This window comes from Hippopotamus amphibius, chromosome 10 (genome assembly GCF_030028045.1).
Source record: "Hippopotamus amphibius kiboko isolate mHipAmp2 chromosome 10, mHipAmp2.hap2, whole genome shotgun sequence".
In the NCBI taxonomy this organism is placed as follows: domain Eukaryota; kingdom Metazoa; phylum Chordata; class Mammalia; order Artiodactyla; family Hippopotamidae; genus Hippopotamus; species Hippopotamus amphibius.
Genome location: NC_080195.1, coordinates 92,044,944 through 92,057,708, shown reverse-complemented (window position 1 = coordinate 92,057,708; position 12,765 = coordinate 92,044,944).

Below are 12,765 nucleotides of genomic sequence, written 5' to 3'. Positions count from 1 at the left end.
AGTCTTGTATTCCAGGTCAAAATCACTAATGTTTTGTCTATTAGAAAAATTTTTTTCCAATGGTGTGGTGTTAATAATAGATACTTCATTATCAACAGAGACTAAAGTCACAGTAAATGAGATAAGTGTTACAAAGCTGCACTGAGATGGTTTGTAATAGTTCCCATCCCCAAAGTAATTCTTTATCTAATATTATTGTTACTGAAAAGGTTACACACTGATAAGAAGTCTTACAAAGGCTTAGCCTTTATACATCAACATATAAAACTTGGTAATAAATGAGATCTCAAACTATGTGGAGATATTAAAATTTGTTAAATGTCACTGTAATGAACTTTAATATAATACAGTTTGAAATGAAGAGACCATTGAATGTAAAAATAAAACTTGTGTACAGGTGTATTTGGTGTAGGAGATTCTCCATCCTTAAGGAGGCGGCAGGCTGTGACTCTTTTGACGTGGAGCAGTTGGAATTCCATTTGCAAAGCTACATTCATGCAATTGTCTGGACAGTCAGTAAAGATTGTTTTACTCTACACATGGATTTTGATTCCTTCCTGACTTTTTACCTTAGGTAAGCATTTCATTGTCTCTTAAGAAAATACCTGCAGAATTGTTACTAGGCGTATACAAAATTGGAATCATCCTTTATAGTTTTAAATTTATTCTCACTGAAATAACTTACAATTATCAAATTCCATGTTATTGAAATTTCCACATTCAGCATAACTTTTAATACTCTTCCAGTTCATTTTTGCTAAAGATTTTCTCCTCATTCCCCACCTGAAATCTGAATCCCTTGCTTTAGATAATGTCAAATATTTTAAAATAAAAAAGACTGGGGGTGGGAGAAGCTTCATCCATGTAACTGCCATTCCTGTCCTAAAAAATATTTCTTACCATAATTTCAAGTGATGAACTGTAAGTGTGTCATTTAATGTTTGTCACTAAGCACATTGTGACAGAAATTACACTGAAGCTATAAGAAGAGCTTCTAACTAATCAGAGGTCCTTAAAGTTGTTTTTCAATCAGCATTACAAGTTTTTTTGTTAATTTACTATTAAAATTTTGAGAACTAGAAACTTTAAGTTCTGCTAGCAGCTGAATACTCAGCATATAGTTCTGTAATTTAGTTAAACTATTTTAAACATAGATTTGTATAAACAGGTTACTATATCATTCTATGAGAAAACTGAAAGAACTTTGTTTATAAAACCCATTAGAAAGTTTTTACTGCCTGTTAACTAGCAGAGTAGAAACATTACTTGAGAAAAAGGTAAGCCTTATATTTGAAGAGGTCTGTGACATATGTAATATGTATTGGTGAAAACAAAACTTACATTGGATGTTAAATATCTTACAAAATATAGGCATGTGCGATTTATTACTAAATGAAATAGCAATGCATATTCCAAAGATAAGGTCTCCTTTCACTTTTTACTTGTCAAGAAATACATCCACATGTAAGAGTCGAAGGAACAGAGAAGAGTCACTAAGTGCCATTGATACAAGGAGTTACTAAAGAGTTTTAAGCTAGAAATTAAATAGGTACATTTTTAGAAAGATCACTCTTTCTAAAACTGAAGGAGTGAGGAGATAAAACTGAAGGAGTGAGCATAGAAGCAGACAAACCAATTAAGAAACTGTAGTTACAGTCCCAAATAGGATGTCGAGGGCTGAACTAAAACAGAGATGGGCAAGAGGAGTTGCAACTGGAAAAAACAATAATTATTTAAGAAAAACCCACAGGTCTTTACAAAATTCTCTTAATGGACAAAATTTCAATTCCCTGGAAGACTGTAAAAGGCACCTGGAACAGTTCTTTGCTCAAAAAAGATAAAAAAGTTTTGGGAAGATGGGATTATGAAGATGCCTGAAAAATGAGAGAGGTTAGTGGAACAAAAGGGTGAATACGTTGTTCAATAAAGTTGGTGAAAATGAAAAATGTGTCTTTCATTTTCACTAAAAACTAAAGGCACTTTTAGCCAACCCAATACTTTTGAACAATAAATATTGAAGTCATGTATTAAGCTGAGAAACACATAAAAAGAACATAATCAAGGTAAAGAAAAAAGGTTCTATTTTGGACATGTCCTCCAAATTGCCATGATTAGAGTATAAAGAGAGAGAGAGCACTTCAGAGGTCATTGGGGTACAAATGGTAGTTGAAGATCACATTTCTTGGTGTGGGAGACAGTTCTCCATCGGTCTTTCATTTTTTGCATATCCTGGAAGCAGATGCACTGATAGCCTTTGTTCTGGACTATATTTTCAAGGCTGTTTGTGTAGTTAATAACCTTAGATATAGCTAGTGTCTCCCCCCAGAGCACAGGGAGGTTTAGTTCCTGTCCAGCATAGGAAAGATGATGTCTTCCTGCAGGGTGAAGATCAGGCAGACTTCACAGACTATTACACAATATTTGGTTTCTCTAAGTTCAGGATTCTTTCTATAATGCAACTCACAGAGTGACTTTCTTTGTGTCGCCCTGTGAGAATTAGAGCTCAGAGAACAGTGCAAATGCGGATTCACTGGCCATTGCTAGTGTTGTGAGTAAAAAGACTTTTTGTCTCTGACCCAAGAGTTGCATGAAACTGTAGCAGATTAATTTGCAAGTAAAGTGAAATCTCATACCCTTCACAGTTCTTGACATCTGGAAAACCTTAACATTTAAGGGATAAAAAATAAAGGAAATTGCCTCATGATATTGAAAAGGATTAGCCAACTAGACAGAAGGAAATAGAGCTTTCTTTCCAGAGAGAAGAGAATTTTCAAGAAGGAGATTTTCAACAATGCAGAGATGTCAAGTAAGATGAGAACTTCAAAAGGTCAATTCAATCTGCTAACATCAACAAGAACACTTTCCAGGCGAGATGGTGAGGCAAGGCAAGAACAGCAACCAGTGGATGGAAGGATAAAGTTTAGGGAATGACATAATGAGAACAGATTGAAACACCTATTTAAATAAGTTTGCTCTCAAACATAAATCATACCAATGTTTTTTTACATCAGTCTCCCAAAGAAATAGAAATAGAAGCAAAAATAAAACAAATGGGACCTAATCAAACTTATAAGCTTTTTCACAGCATAGGAAACCATAAACAAAACAAGAAGACAACCAACAGCCTGGGACAAAATATTTGCAAATGATGCAGCCGATGAGGGCTTTATTTCCAAAATATACAAATAGCTCACAAAACTCAATAACAAAAAAACAAACAACCCAATCGAAAAATGGGCAGAAGACCTACATAGACATTTCTCCAAAGAAGACATATAGATGACCAACAGGCACATGAAAAGATGCTCATCATTGCTAATTATTAGAGAAACACAAATCAAAACTACAAAGAGGTAACACCTCACACCAGTCAGAATAGCCATCAATAAAAAGTCTACAAATAATAAATATTGGCGAGGGTGTGGAGAAAAGGGAACCCTCTTACACCAATTTATACCAGTTTACACCACTGTTGGTGAGTATATAAATTGGTGCAGCCATTATAGAAAACAGTATGGAGGTTCCTGAAAGAACTAAAAATAGAGTTGTTATGTGATCCAGCAATCCCACTCCTGGGCATTTACCCAGACAAAACTATAATTCAGAAAAATACATGCACCCTATGTTCATAGCAGCACTATTTACAATGGCCAAGACATGGAAGCAACCTAAACATCCATCAATAGATGAATGAATAAAGGAGATGTGGTATATTACTTAGCCATAAAAAAAGAATAAAATAATGCCATTTGTAGCAACATGGATGGACCTAAAACATTATCATACTAAGTGAAGTAAGTCAAAAAGACAAATACCATATGATATCACTTATATGTGGAATCTAAAATATAACACAAATGAACTTATCTACGAAAGAGAAACTGACTCACAGACATAGCAAACAGACTTGAGGTTGTCAAGGGGAGAGGGGCTGAGGGAGAGAAGGACTGGGATTTTGCGATTAGCAGATGCAAACTAGTATAAATAGGATAGATAAACAACAAGGTCCTACTGTGTAGCACAGGGAACTATATTCAATATCCTGTGATAAACCATAATGGAAAATAATATGAAAAAGCATATATGTGTATAACTGAGTCACTTTGCTGTACAGCAGAAATTAACACAACATTGTAAATCAACTATACCTCAATAAAATTTTAAGAATAAAATAAAATTAGTTTGGTTTCAAAGAGAAGTTTGACCTTGAAGAGAAGTAAACATTTAGGGCTATAGTTTGAAGAGAGGGCAAGATTAATAGAAAGGATTTTTGTTGTGTATTTTTTTTTATGAGAGAAAAAAGTAAAGAAAATAAAAACCCAGTACTTAGATGAAAAGAGAAAGACTGAAGATTAGGAGGAAGGAGAAATGAAACATCAAGAATTAAAATAGAGTGAATGCTGGAATGAAAATTTTTTTAATCTGCTCAACATCTCTTTAGGGATGAAGAAAGAGTCCATCACAAATGAACTCTCTGACTAGACTGCCGGCTGAGAATATAGCAGGTCATACAAAAGAGAAGCGGAAACTTATTTGGAATAGTAATGTTTAGAGATCCTTATTGGAGATAATACATGATAATAAATGAAACTTTATGGTTCAGAAATCCACATTTCTCAAGTATGAAGGAAAAAGAAGTCAAATGAAGTGTGTGTGTTGTTCTTCTAGGGCTGTTGAGTAGGTGGCTTAAACAACAGAAATATATTGTTTCACAGTTCTGGAGTCGGGAAGTCCTAGATCAAGGTGCAGGCAGGGTTCATTCTTCCTGAGGGCTGTGAGGGAGAATCTGTTTAATGTCTCTCCCTCGGCTTCTGGTACTTAGCTGGCAATCTCGACATTCCTTCACTTGTAGAATCATCACCCTGGGCCCTTTATCTACACATAGTGTTCTCCCTATGTGTACATCTGTGTCCAAACTTCCCCTTAGTATAAGGATATGGGTCATATTGCATTAAAGTCCATCCTTATGACCTCATCCTAAGTTGACTACATCTACAAAGACTATTTCCCAATAATGTTACATTATGAAATATTGGGGTTAGGATGTCAACATATCTTTCAGAGGGATACAATTCAACCCATAGCAAAGTTTATACTCATCTTTCAAAGAGAAGTCTTCTCACACTAGCTCAGGTATCTCTCTACACTGCTTAAAAGTGATACCAACACATGTTGAGGTGAGGGCCTACAGGGAGCCCCTCCTACAGTCTGGAACAAAATATAGCTCACTAAGTATCTTCTATGCCACTCTACTTGTTTACGAGGGCTGCCATAATGCATAAACACAGACTGGGTGATTTAACGATAGAAATTTGTTTTCTCACAGTTATGGAGGCCAGAAGTCCCAGATCAATGTGTCAGCAGATGTGGTTTCTCCTGAGGCCTCTCCTTGCCGTGCAGATGGCCACCCTCTTGCTGCCTCTTCACATGGTCATCCCTCTGTGCATGCACTGCCCTGGAATCTGTGTGTCCAAACTTCTTCTTTTAAGGACACCAGTCAGATTGGATTAGGGCCCACCCCAACGTTCTCATTTTAATTATCACTTTAAAGACCCTATCTCTAAATAAGGTCACAGTCTGAGGTATTGGGGGTTAGGGCTTCAACTATGACTTTTGAGGAGACATAATTCAGCCCATAAAAGCCCCCTAAGTTATACTTCCTAGAAAAATGCGGTAACAAGAATCTAAGCATATTTCTGTTTGGGTAATGGCAGAGATTTTCTTCTTCTCCCTACATGATTTTCTCTATCCCCATTCTAAGGTCCATTCCACAAAGTTGTTATGAGATCTCTTACTCGTGGAGAAAGTGGAATGGGGTCTCTCACCAGTTACTAGTCCCTGGAGAGGATCATTCAAACCTACATCATATGAGAAAAACAAAACAGAAATAAAACATTCAAATGTGAATTAAACAATAGTCAGACTATCCTTTATTGTGGTTTAAAAATTAAATACAAAACTATGTAATTAAGAGAAAGGAAATTGCTAGGGTCCCTCTTAGAATTGAACAATTTCTGGCCTGAAAATCTTAGTTTACAGGAAAAGAAATGTTGCATATTTATGAAATAAGATTGGAAATCAAGTACCTAATTTCCTAGCTTTTTATTAACCTGAAATAAAATATATAACCTTATATTTCACAGAAAATGTAATTTAGTAGCATAAATCATGAGTTGCGGGTATGAAAACAAAATTCCAAGTTTCCAAGTTAATTTAACTCTAATCCAGCTTTAGAGTCAGCAATCAATACCAAAATCCTCCATAACCTCCCTAACAAAATTTGCTATAGATTTATACATTGGGTAATCACTGAAGTGTAACAACTATTTGCCTTTCAAATTTTCTGATGAAGTAGCTAAATCAGATTAGGTTGCTTATGTTAAATAGCAATGCATCATTATCAACTGTGAGCTTCTTCCTTCTCAAATATGCCATCACAGCATTCATGTTTAAAAATTTTAATGCATTTCTGAATACTCTCAAACAATTATTCAGAACTTCACTTGAGCTTTTCTTGCCAAGAAAAAAAGTGCCTTAGTGTCTCATATTCTATCAAATTTGTCTCCAATATTGCATCCGATGAGTACCTCTGAATGATAAATGACCATTGCTTCACTAAAACACTGATATTTTTCTCCTAAACTTGTTAAAATTTTTAATGGTAATGGCTGTCTGCCTGGTTCTTTATTCGGGCTTCATCAGCAACTTGATTGTAGTCTCGAGGAGTGCAATGCTTTGGTTAAAATTCTTCACTTCTTACTAACTAACACTCTAATTATCATCTCATCTTATCAGGAAAGAAAGAACACTACTGACACAAAATTTCAAGTCTCCAAATACCTAAGGCATTCTCAATTCTCAAACATCCTTGAGAGAACTATGTGCATTAGTATTAATCATAGAGGTCCACATCTTCTGTGCATTCATTTATTCATTAAATTTACTCATTCATCATACAATTTTTTTAGAAGATGTGTTATGAGCCAAGTATTTTATTAGAGCTTAAAGACACAAAGATGAAAGGGAAGGTCTATGCCCTCAGGTGGTTACAGTGCCTTATAATGCCTATTCCAATGCGGGACTGACAATTGTGGATTCAATCAGAAAGTGGGCATGATTGACTGCAAAGAGAATCTGAGTGTGTGTACATGTGTGCTCTTATATTCAAAGAGAAAGATATGGTAAGATAACCATGATACAAGGATGAGTCAAAAATTATCTGCACTCTGGCTATAGAATTTACAGAAGTTTTAATATAACCGGAGTGTGGATATTTTTCAAGTCACCCTCATATTATTAGTGGGTACAAGCCTCAATCCTTTTCATGAAGCCTACTCATAAAAGGTACCCTTCAGTTGGTAGTAGCAACCACCATTTTCAAAAGCGTGAGCTGTATTTAATTCACAAATGACCTCATCCATTGAACACACAACAATGGGACAACTGCTCACACCAGATATACAAATCATTTGAAGCCGTGATTCCATCTGTGTTAATAGCAATATTCTTGTTTATTCTACTCTCACTTAATTTACTTAACTATAAACAACTACTGAAATATTCATGAGGCAGACACTCATTACACATGTTTAATTTAGGTTCATTTTTATTAATTTTATCAAAAACTATCAAATACGTAGTGTGTGTCAGGCATTGTATTAGGCACTGAGAATAAATTAATAAGTAAAAACTGACAGAGGCCGAGAATTCTTGGAGCTTTCATGGAGAGTTGGAGATTATTTAAGTATAACACAATTAAAACTAATTAATAATTGTGATAAGTGCTGACAAAGAAAGCCACTTAGAGGAATCTCTGACCCAGGGCAGGAGGGCAATGACAGCTTCTTAGAAAAAGTGAAGACAGATCTACAGTTTCAGGGAAGAGTAGAAGTATGAGGTAAAGGAGAGCTTGAGTATAAGAGGTGGAGATGATCTAGAAAGAGGGAATGATCCTTAATGCAAAGCAGACAATCACAGTGAGGAACAGAGTGGATGGAGAATAGAAAGTAGGACTGAGAAATTTAAAAATAAAATGAGATGCAGAGGAGGAGGATGGATGCCAGGCTATGCCTGGACCTGGAAACCATGTTCAAAATTTTGGTCTTTATACTGAGAGCACTGGGAATCCATTACGGTATTTTTTTCAAATAGGTATTTTATTGAGGTATGATTGACATTTAAAAAAATCTGTACAATTTAATGTATGAAACAATGAGTTTAGAGATAACTACACATCCATTAAACTATCACCATACTCAATACCATAAATATATTTGTCATGCCCAAGAGTCTCCTCCTGACCCCTTTATTTATGTTCTTTTGTGTGTGTGTGATAGGAACCCTTTACATAAGATCTACCTCTTAGCAAATTTTTAAGCAAAAGACATAGTATTAAGTATAAGCATTATGCCGTACAATCTATCTCCAGGACTTACTCATCTTGCATAACTGAAACTTTGTACCTTTTAACCAAGTTTCCCCCACCCGACCCCCCAGGCCCTGGCAACTACTATTCTACTCTCTGCTTCCATTAAGTTTGACTATTTTAGATTCCTCATATAAATGCAATCATTCAGTATTTGTCCTTCCGTGGCTGGCTTATTTCATTTAGCACAATGTCCTCCAGGATCATCTATATTGTCACAAATGGCAGGATTTCCAGAGATAACTGCTTCTTTAAGTGATTTTTAAAATAATATACTTTACATAATTCCTTGATCATAGAAAAAAGGATTCTTTGAATGTTTACAAATGGTAAATCTCCTGAATATATTTTAATTCACCCTTATATTTAACCAACCAAAATCTAAAATCGTCATAAAATTTTAATTTGCTTGAAAATAGTGTGGTTACTGTTCTTTTTTCTCAGATAGTATGAGCCTGGGTGAGATTCTTGCAAACACACCTATTTTTACCCCAAGGGCACATGATCGATTCTCTCTTAATTATTTTTTGCAGAGAAAAATCTGTATACAAAGAGGGACAGTCTGTTTTAAATTAATGTCATGCTGTTTGTCTTCAATATATCTTCAGTAAATAGATGGAAGGAAAGTGTGGCAGTAAAGTGTGGCAGTATGCTTACTGAATCCTAATTACAAAGCTTGTTCTCCTGCTGAAACATCCTTCCAGAACTTTCAGCCATTTTCTCTGCATGCTTGTCTCTGAACTCTGAGTCTTCTAGCAGCTCCTCTTCAGTGATTTTGTTACTTTGCTCCTCAGGGATTCATGAATGGTAAACACAGCTGCATTGTCAGCAAATGCCTAATCTGGAAATCATCTTTATCATCTCTCTTGTAAACTTTTTTGGATCCACGTTAATTCCATCTTCAGTTCTTTGAAGTGAAGCTTCACTTCAGCCATGATTTTTGGAACTTTCACCAAACCAGCCATATCCTGCTGTTTTTGTCACTCTGGTTTTTTTGTTTGTTTGTTTGTTTTTGAGTTTTTCTGAAATTGTAATTCCATACATCATAAGGTAGTTTTGTTTTTTTCAAAATCAGAAGAAATGATAGTTTTCTGGAGGGATTACTTTGTTTTTACTTTTATTTTTTCTTGATCTGGAGGAGGGTTTTCCTTTTAGAGTATACTTTTTCTTCATCAAAATTAACATGCCAACCCCCAAATTCAGATCGGGGTGTGGGCTGCTGCTTGTTATCTTCTAACATTTAAACTTTGTGCCACAGTTTTTCCCCTGCTATTTGAAAGCAGAGCATTCCTATGAAACCTTTCATAAACCAAAGTGGCGGAAAAGGAAGAAACAATTACCTTAGGACACATTTTGCTAATGGATGCACAAAATCAATCAAGACAAAGCACAAATGCTCACATGCACAGCTCAGAGCTATGGTGGCTTGATGCTGAGATGCTGAGTGTAACTCCCAGGGACGAGCTTTGTGGCACCACTCTCGCTGCTCAGGATGTGCACTGCCTTTATAATGGCTTGTTGCAAAGCAAATGCCGAATGTTACTTTCGCTTTTCTCCTTTTTTCGTAAAAGCAAAAATCCTCTTAAATTTTCTTTCAGTTAGTGAAAAGAAGTACTAATGTAAGTCTTTCATAAAAGCAAAGAGACATAAAGCAAACTTCGGAAAAGTGTGGCATACCTGTATTTGGTAAGTTTTCTTTGTCACTGAACTCCTCCTACTTTCTCACTTTTATGGTCCATGATTCTTCATTTTTTTTTATATTCTCCCTCTTTTTCCTGTTGCTCTAATGCCAGCTTCACTTGCTTTGCCTTCTATCAACACTCAACCCAGGGATTATGTCAATTACAAACAGCACATTGTCACATGGCATGTTATTTCATGATTCTATAATCTATGACTTCTTTTAACCATTGCTTTCTGGTAAACACAGTGTTTTCTTCATTTTCATTGTCTCAGATATCTGGCTTGTATAAACGCCGAGAAGCAATAAAACCTTTACCCTGGGTCTTGACAAGTTTTGACATAATTAGCAATAGTTCAATGTCCCCTTCACATTGACCTCTTTAGGGGTTCATATCTTCACTGATGCCTACTCTACATTCATTTCCATCATTATTATCGTTGCTGCCCCCCAATGTACAGCCGTGGGAAGTCTTTTGTTTGTGCTCCCTGTTTTTATCCCATTCACTTCCACAATAGCAATTGTTTAAGCTAGAGATCTCATTATAATTCCAAGACCCATATATGGCAGCTTTAACATAATTTTGCTATCATGAGAGCTTGACTGTCTTTAAGAAACTAATTATAAAGTCTAGTGTACTGACACTGACAATGACTGTCCCACTGAGAAATATTTCATCCATTTCTTTTCTGTCATCTATTATTCATTTAGCCTCTTCATCTAAACCCAACAATGCTGCTTTATTACTTTCCTATGAAGCGTAAAGTTGTCTTGTTTTTCTTCTTCTTCTTTTTTTTTTTTTAGAACTTTTATTGAGATACAGTTAACAGACAATAAACAGCATACATTTAGAGTGTACAATTTGGTATCCTAATTTCCCAATTCATCCCCCCCCACAACCCTCCCCGCTTTCCCCACTTGGTGTCCATGTGTTTGTTCTCTTCATCTGTGTCTCTATTTCTGCCTTGCATTTCCTCTTTCATAGTTGTTAGCATTTGCCTTATGTATTGAGGTGCTCCTACATTGGGTGCATATATATTTATAATTGTTATCTCCTCTTCTTGGATGGATCCCTTGATCTTTATGTAATGTCCCTTCTTGTCTCTTGTAACATTTTTTATTTTAAAGTCTATTTTTATCTGATGTGACTATTGCTACTCCAGCTTTTTTTGATTTGCTATTGCATGGAATATCTTTTTCCATCCCCCCACTTTCAGTCTGTATGTGTCCCTAGGTCTGAAGTGGGTCTCTTGTAGACAGCATATATATGGGTCTTGTTTTTGTATCCATTCAGCCAGTCTGTGTCTTTTGGTTGGTGCATTTAGACCATTTACATTCAAGGTAATTATTGATATGTATGTTTCTATTACCATTTTCTTAATTGTTTGTTTTTGTACTTTCCTTTTCTTCTCTTATGTTTCCCGCTTAGAGAAGTTCCTTTAGCATTTGTTGTATGGCTGGTTTGGTGGTGCTGAATTCTCTTAGCTATTGCTTGTCTGGAAAGCTTTTGATTTCTCCGTGGAATCTGAATGAGATCCTTGCTGGGTAGAGTATTCTTGGTTGTAGTTTCTTCCCTTTCATCACTTGAAATATATCTTGCCACTCCCTTCTGGCTTGCAGAATTTCTGCTGAGAAATCAGCTGTTACCCTTATGGGAGTTCCCTTGTATGTTATTTGTCATTTTTCCCTTGTTGCTTTTAATAACTTTTCTCTGTCTCTAATTTTTGTCAGTTTGACTACAATATGTCTTGGCGTGTTTCTCCTTGGGTTTATTCTGCCTGGGACTCTCTGTGCTTCCTGGACTTGGGTAGCTATTTCCTTTCCCATTTTAGGGAAGTTTTCAGCTATAATCTCTTCCAATATTTTCTTGGGTCCTTTCTCTCTCCCTTCTCCTTCTGGGACCCCTATAATGTGAATGTTGGCACGTTGAACATTGTCCCAGAGGTCTCCTAGGCTGTCTTCAGTTCTTTTCATTCTTTTTTCCTTATTCTTTTCCACATCAGTGATTTTCACCATTCTGTCTTCCAGGTCACTTATTCACCCTTCTGCCTCAGCTAATCTGCTGTTGGTTCCTTCTAGTGTATTTTTCCTTTCAGTTATTGTGTTGCATATCTCTGTTTGTCTGCTCTTTAATTCTTCTAGGTCTTTGGTAAACTTTTCGATCTTTACATCCAGTCTTTTTTCAAAGTCCTGGATCATCTTCACCATCATTATTCTGAATTCTTTTTCTGGAAGCGTGCCTATCTCCTCTTCATTTAGTTGTTTTTCTGGGTTTTTATCCTGTCCCTTTATCTGGTACAAAGTCCTCTGCTTTTTCATTTTCTCTATCTTTCTGTGGCTGTGGTTTTCAGTTCCACAAGACGAAATACTGCTGATACTGCTTGATACTGCTGTCTGCCCTCTTGTGGAGGAAGGTATCTAGGAGGCTGGTGGGTGCTTCCTGATGGGAGGGACTGATGGTGGGTAGGGCTGGGTGGGCAGAGCTCAGTAAGACTTTAATCTGCTTGTCTGCTAATGGGTGGGGCTGTGTTCCCACCTTGTTGGTTGTTTGGCCTGAGGCTACTTAGCACTGGAGCTTACAGGCTCTTTGATGGGGCTAATGGTGGACTCTGGGAGGGTTCACACCAATGAGCACTTCCCAGAACCCCTGCTGCCAGTG